Here is a 6,627-nt window from a genome sequence, read left to right as displayed (position 1 = left end):
TATTTTTAGTAGAGACGGGATTTCACCATGTTGGCCAGGCTGGTTTTGAACTCCTGGCCTCAAGTGATCAGTCCCTCCCTCCACGTCTCCTATGCCCCCTTCCCCACCTTCGGCCTCCCAAAGTGCTAGAATTACAGGTATGAGCCACTGTGCCTGGCCTAGTTTTCAGGTTTTTAATCTTAGCCTTTCAGTGGTGTGGCTATGGCCAGCTTGCCAACTAGGAGCTTGAAATCAGTCCTGGAGTTTTTACCTTATGATAATCACCAAATGCTACAAATCAGGACTTTTTTTTTCCTTAGAGAGCCATTTGCCAACATACCACTGGCTCTTCCCCTGCCTCTTACACCCTTCTCCCCAAGACTCTGGAATGTGACCACAAAAATGGGAAAATAATTGGGCTCATATTACAAAATATTACAAATAAATTTGTAACTACAATACAGTATAGCAACATAATAGGGACACTAAATCAGGAAATACCAAGGTTCCTGCAGTTTCTTCTGCTTTAAATAAAACATTATAATAATTTCAACTATTCACTTTATATGTGCTATACAGTTCAAATAAATAAATGAGATAATACCATTTTCCCAGTCCTGGCTGAATCTTAGGCATCAATCTATTTCCTTAGGGCCTCCCCTTCTTACAAGGTTCCTAAGTATTTTTATGAAAACAGAATCCATGTGGTTTCCCTACCCCAACAGAGGTTCCAGACCCTCTCTACCTCACACATGGCATCAACACAATTTTAGCTATAAACCTGATACCTTTAGAATCTTGGTTCCCTAAGGGAGATAGATACAGGGACCCATCTGTGTACCACCACCCCCAGCACATATTTTACAGTTATTCAGACACACCTAAAAAATAAGGTAAGTGCAGTTTAGGATCTCAACTATGAAAACCAGAGGCAACTGGCACACTTTCATTATTAACTGCAATGAACCATTTACCAACCTGCTAATTGCTTTCTCCTCAATCTCCTCCCATTTCTTGTACCACTTATGTCAGGGAATTGAATAGGATGAAGAAATCACTTTAGTACTTTGGTACTGGAGAAGAGCATATCATTCTTAGACAGGGTCTTGCTTTGTCACCCAGGCAGGAGTGCAGTGGCATGATTATGGCTGCTCATGCAGCCTTGACCTCCCAGGCTCAAGAGATCTTCCCGCCTGCTGCCTCCCGTGTAGCTGATACTACATGTATGCACTACTATACTTAGCTAACGTTTTAATTTTTATTTTTTGTAGAGATGGGGTCTTACCATTGCCCAGGCTCATCTTGAATTCCTGGTCTCAAGTGATTCTCCCACCTCAGCCTCCTAAAGTGCTGAGATTATAGGCATGAGCCACTGCACCTGGCCCCATATCACATTTTTTTCTTTTTTCCAGACAGCTGGAGTGCAGTGGTGCCATCCTCTGCCTCCTGGGTTCAAACTATTCTCCCACCTCAGCCTCCCAGGTAGCTGGGACTACAGGTGTGCACCACCACGCCCAGCTAATTTTTGTATTTTTGGTGGAGACGTGGTTTCTCCACGTTGGCCAGGCTGGTCTTGAACTCCTGAGCTCAGGCGATATGCCCACCTCAGCCTCCCACAGTGCTAGGATTACAGGCGTGAGCCACTGTGTTTGGCCCCATATCACTCTTTAAAATAAATTAGAATACAAAACACTACAAATAAATTTGTAACTACAATACAGTATAGCAACATAATAGGGACACTAAATCAGGAAATACCAAGGTTCCTGCAGTTTCTTCTGCTTTAAATAAAACGTTATAATTAACTTCAACTGTTCACTTTATATGTGCTATACAGTTCAAAGCAACCTCATGCCTCTCCCTGAATGGTAGGAAGTTAAAATGTGGACTTTGCCACTGCACTTTGACCCTGTTAATTAACATTGTGCAGGTAGCATCCATACTCATTATGTACTATGTTTATAAGGTAAGCATATTCCAAAAGTAAAAATCAGTGTTATTAGCAAAGCCTTGTTTTCAACAGAGATTTATTGAATAGCCATGCTAAGAGCGATAAAGTGAGAAACGAGATGGACCCTGTCCTCAAGGAGCTTTGGTCTTGGGAAAGATGAAGCATATAATCAAATTGTTGCAATGCATAGTGTAAGGGCCAGAGCAGAGGAATGTGCAGAGAGGATGGGAGCCTACAGGCGAGGAGGGACTTGAATCTGTCGGGAAGCAGAACAAGGAAGTTTTCCAAAGTCTGTGCAAAAGTTTTGCAGCCACAATGTAACTTGAGCTCAAAACTGTTTTCATACCCTGTAAAAAGAGCAGGTATAGATGGAAGATGAACAATCAGCGATGACCGTTAATTATCCCTTCCTATTTCTGCGCTCCACGGTGCTAATGCCATCAGCTCTCTGAGCCCTGGCTCTGTTCCTAATGCATTTTTTTTTTCTTTAATATTGGGTGCTGGCCAGGTACGGTCACTCACTCCTGTAATCCCAGCATTTTGGGAGGCCAAGACAGGCAGATCACTTGAGGTCAGGAGTTCAAGACTAGACTGGCAAAAATGGCGAAACCCCATCTCTACTAAAAATGCAAAAATTAGGTGGGCTTAGTGGTGCATGCCTGTAATTCTAGCTACTCAGGAGGCTGAGGCAGGAGAATTGCTTCAGCCCAGGAGACGGAGGTTGCAGTGAGCCGACATCGTGCTACTGTACTCCAGCCTGAGTGAAGGAGTGAGACTGTTTAAAAAAAAAAAAAAAAAATTGGGTGCTAAGGCCAAAGTGACTAGCTTGTATTCTACTAATAACCTTCCAAGAGCTGTGCTATATAGTTCTATTAAATTATCTTTTAGCCTTCTTTTTATTTAGAATTATAGGCCCTAACTTTTCAAAATTACTCTTTGCACATATTTTCCTTCTTTTTAAGATGAAAAGGGAACTTTATCCTGATGTTAGGATTGATCATATAATCTACATTTAAAAAAAAAAAAAAAGTCTGGCCGGGCACGGTGGCTCACACCTGTAATCCTAGCACTTTGGGAGGCCAAGGCGGATGGATCACCTGAGGTCCGGAGTTCGAGACCAGCCTGGCCAACACGGTGAAACCCCGTCTCTACAAAAAATACAAAAATTAGCTGGGCATGGTGGTGGGCACCTATAATCCCAGCTACTCAGGAGGCTGAGGCAGGACAATTGCTTGAACCCAGGGAGCGGAGGTTGCAGTGAGCCAAGATCCTGCCACTGCACTCCAGCCTGGGTGACAGACTGAGACTCAGTCACAAAAAAAAAAAGTCCTCCCAAAATAGAAATATGTGACTGCCAAAGTACAGTACAGTAAGACCTCTCCACACATGACTGAATAAACTCTTCAGAACATTGTGGAGAAGAATTTAGATTGGGCTGTCAATGTCCTGCCTAGTTAATTGGAGTGTACACGCTTCCTTCAGTAGAATAGCATGTTCTTTTGCAGGGATATATTTCTGAAAGAGGATCTTTGAACAGCACAAGGATCCACTGTTTTCTATTCCTTAATGATTTGGGAGGAACAAATTGTTCATGTATATAGGCCAAGTATGTTTTCTTAGCATGTTTTGTTTTATGCATTAATTATTCCTTAGTTATTTATTTAGTTTGATTTCTTCCAGGACTGATTTCTTTTCAACAAAAGGATAAATGCTAATTTAAATCACTTCGGAAATGACCTAAAAGTCATTAGAAATATCTTGAGTGGAGTTAACACAGCATATATAACTGTTCAGGAAGTTTTCATAATTCACCAATAAACTATTCTCTTTAAATTTAAAAAGAACAAACAGGTAACTTCAGAGGTCTTATCTCTGTAAACCTTACATTATCATTACCTGGCATAAACTTACAACAAACAAACAAACAAACAAAACCCCACCCAGAAAACGTCATTATCCCTGTCCTCTTCTGCATTGTTATAGTATGAATTCTTGGTAGATGTAGCTGCAGGCACTAGCAAATGACCTCAGAGGATAACCCGGAGAAAACTTAGCTACAAAGTGCCCTAGCAAAGTGCCCAATCTTCAGGTTTTGAAGGACTACTGTGTTGCTGCTTGTGTGTGTGTGTGTGTGTGTGTTGCTAGCAACTTACCAGTTTTCCCAATATTTTCCAAAAAAAAGATGATTTTTAAGTAGCATTTGATAAACATGTCTAAATTAATTATGAAGAGAACTAGATGGTAAGAATCCTAAAACAGTGGAATGTGTTTCTGAGAGTGACAACAGAATCAGCTACCCAGTCTTTAAAAAGAGAATTTATAACCTTTTAATAACAGAATAATAGTAGGGTGATTCAGGGGAAGTCCTTCAAGAGACAAAGTAACGCAGAGTGACCACTCCGAGTTTCTTCAAATATAAAATTCCATAACTTATTTTTCTTAAAATTGTTCACACATAGTGCAAGGCCTAAGGTTTTTAATTTAACAAGCTGAAAAAGTCTATTTAGTTCCTTCTAAACAACAGTTAGCAAGCTTTAGTAAGACAGAAGTCTGGAAATTGTTCTTCAGCCAGGGGCCAGGCCTTGTACACCTGATTTCTGAACAATGTGAACTTCAACAATGTGAACAATGTGAACCTCAGTGGAACTGTAAAATGTTACCAGATAGAAAAAGTGCTATGACCCAATTTCTCTGTACACATGTACTATTTACTTTACAACCTTGGAGCCTGATAAATAGGAAGTGTCTCATCCTGTTTTCTGGGTTGGCAGTGTTTGCCATGCAGGTAGAATACATGTAGGTCGAATCTCATATTGTGCTAAATCACAGCATTCTGAAAAACTTGGGACCTTGTAAAAGGCCATATCTCAGAAAAGTTACTGCTTCAAATAAATGTGCCATTTTATAAAATTATACCTACTGTATCAGAAAAAAATGTTCTCTCATGTGAGTGACATTTAGATGACTGCCGTTTGTAGGGAATAGGGCATTCTCACATAGCAAGGCTGAAGCGTGGTTTTGTAAGCTGAGAGTATTTTCTGAATGATAAATGTGGTAGAACTTGAAGATGCTCCTGTGGGAAGAGACTCTCCCCCCACAACTGGAGAGTTTCCTTATAAAAGTGGAACCTGCATTATTATGAAAAAAGTAACCACTGAATTATAGTTGTAGCATTAAGGAGATTTTCCATATATTTCAAACTTGCAGGCATCTTTAGTCACAGCTTTTCACCTTGTTAGAGTTGAACTTTCTGGATCATCTGGCCCAACAGCCAGCCTTTTATTTTATATCTGTGGAAACTGAGGCTGAGATATTGAGCTTCTAGTTTTTATAGAACTAGGAATAGTATTCTCCCTTCCCTCTCCCATTCTCTATCTCAGCTCACTGAAACCTCTGCCTCCCGGGTTCAAGCGATTCTCCTGTCTCAGCCTCCTGAGTAGCTGGGATTACAGGCACCTGCCACCACGCCTGGCTAAGTTTTGTATTTGTAGTAGAGACTGGGTTGCACCATGTTCGCCAGGCTGGTCTGGCACTCCTGACCTCAAGTGATCTACTGGCCTCGGCCTCCCAAAGTGTTGGGATTACAGGTTTGAGCCACCGTGCCCAGCCTCAGTACACCAATCTTTTAAAGAAATTTCCTAAATAACCATCTAGAGGTGGGAAAAAGAATAATAAATTTCTGTCTCTGGACAAACAAACAGAACTGAGGCTTTATTTACTCTTCACAATAAATTACATTCTGAACAATCTTCCTCCAGAAAAGTAACCTTTAAATTGCATGAGGAAATTTAAATCAAGATCAAAGATGGAAGTGGTTGCAGGTATCAGGACAAATTTTTAGCTACTGGTCAAGAAGCAGCTTCGGATCTGAGACCTTGGAGATTGCTAAAGCCACATTCTTCCAGCCTGCTTTTTAATGGGCGCCCCAAGAGTGCGCCAATCCAGAAGTAAGATGCAGAGAAGAATCTAATCCTCCAATTTTCCCCCTATGGGCTTCTCTGCACCCTGCGGTAGGGGTGAGCGTTAAACTCCAGGAAGTTAGAAGCTTGCCGAATCGTGGAGCAGCCTCAGGTGACTTTCCCCGAAAGGGATGCCAGGGCGCGGCGGGGAGTTTGCGAGCACCTGTTCCTCAGTGCTAGTGGGCTGGGGAGTGGGGTCCTAGCAGCAGGGACTGGAGGTGAGCTGAGGCAGATAAGGGACGGGAGCCTTGTGGCGAAAAGTGACCCACCTGTGGGACAGGCGCTTCCGAGGAGGAAGCGTCCTGCGCAGCTGGTGCGCGCCGCGGGCCGGGCGGGTAGAGAGAAGTTTCGCGGCGCCTGCAGCTCAGTGCTGGGGCTTGTGGCTCTGGCTGCTATAAGCAGCCAGAGAAGGGCGGGACGGTCCGCGAAATTTCGCAAGAGAAGCGGAGAGGAACTTGTTTCCTGGAAGAGTTCAAGCTGAGAATCCCAGCAGCTGGAAGGACCGGAACTTCTATACTGTGGTGCTGCTGATGGTGCCGCTGACCCCTGGGAAGCGGGGATTTTAAGGATTTCACCCGAGACTTGGCATCTGTGCATCCCAGGGTGATTGAGGTTTGAAGAGGTCTAGGAATCCCCCTTTCCTAAAGGAGCAAGAAGGATCTCTTTGAGTAGCTGAGAAAACAGCACCTGGACTAGGCTTCTAGGCAATTCTTTTGCCATCTTAGTTTATAGAAAAGG

The 6,627-nt window shown here is 42.8% G+C and overlaps 1 protein-coding gene across 2 annotated transcripts in view; it reads right to left on the bottom strand.

The window, feature by feature from the left end:
- Positions 1–6,279, bottom strand: part of STEAP4 (STEAP family member 4) — a 28,147-nt gene extending 21,868 nt beyond the window's left edge. For both annotated transcript variants that reach the window (XM_011996027.1, XM_011996026.1), the window contains exon 1: positions 6,159–6,279. The gene's annotated coding sequence lies outside the window, so the exon portion shown is untranslated. The remainder of the gene's footprint in view (positions 1–6,158) is intronic.
- Between the last annotated feature and the right edge of the window lie 348 nt (positions 6,280–6,627).

Source organism: Mandrillus leucophaeus, unplaced genomic scaffold (genome assembly GCF_000951045.1).
Source record: "Mandrillus leucophaeus isolate KB7577 unplaced genomic scaffold, Mleu.le_1.0 Scaffold50, whole genome shotgun sequence".
NCBI lineage: Eukaryota > Metazoa > Chordata > Mammalia > Primates > Cercopithecidae > Mandrillus > Mandrillus leucophaeus.
The sequence above is the reverse complement of the archived record's forward strand: the minus strand, read 5'-3'. Positions and strand labels throughout refer to the sequence as shown.